General features: G+C 34.6%; 1 protein-coding gene across 2 annotated transcripts in view; it reads right to left on the bottom strand.

The window, feature by feature from the left end:
* The window catches only part of dgcr6 (DiGeorge syndrome critical region gene 6), a 17,572-nt gene that overhangs the window by 1,579 nt on the left and 15,652 nt on the right, over positions 1-341 (bottom strand). The gene's annotated exons all lie outside the window — the stretch shown is intronic.

The following is a 341-nucleotide window of genomic DNA, read 5'->3' as shown; positions in this document are numbered from 1 at the left end:
GTTATAATTAATTATGAATATTTTAGATCCGCTGTAGATATTTAGCTGACCTCTCAGGGTCAACTGTCTGTCAATTCTAAGAACATTAATTTCCTGGTTAAGGGAAATAACTTCCTTATTGTACAATTCTACAAAAGCCTGTAGCATAAATCTGCATGATTAAGTGACTCCGGTTATGAGCAAACAATGAACCACGTCAAGTGTGATACAAGTAAGGTTTTATTAACTACATAAACACTTAAACTGGTCTAACATACACATACACACACACACACGCATACAGTTGGTATAGGAAAGGGTTAAAGCTTAACTCAGTACAGAGAAGAGACATAAGGAATTAA

Source organism: Sinocyclocheilus grahami, unplaced genomic scaffold, assembly GCF_001515645.1.
Source record: "Sinocyclocheilus grahami isolate Dianchi unplaced genomic scaffold, SAMN03320097.WGS_v1.1 scaffold1689.1, whole genome shotgun sequence".
Classification (NCBI taxonomy): Eukaryota; Metazoa; Chordata; class Actinopteri; order Cypriniformes; family Cyprinidae; genus Sinocyclocheilus; species Sinocyclocheilus grahami.
Note: the sequence above shows the minus strand (reverse complement) of the source record. Positions and strands in the feature narration are given on the sequence as shown.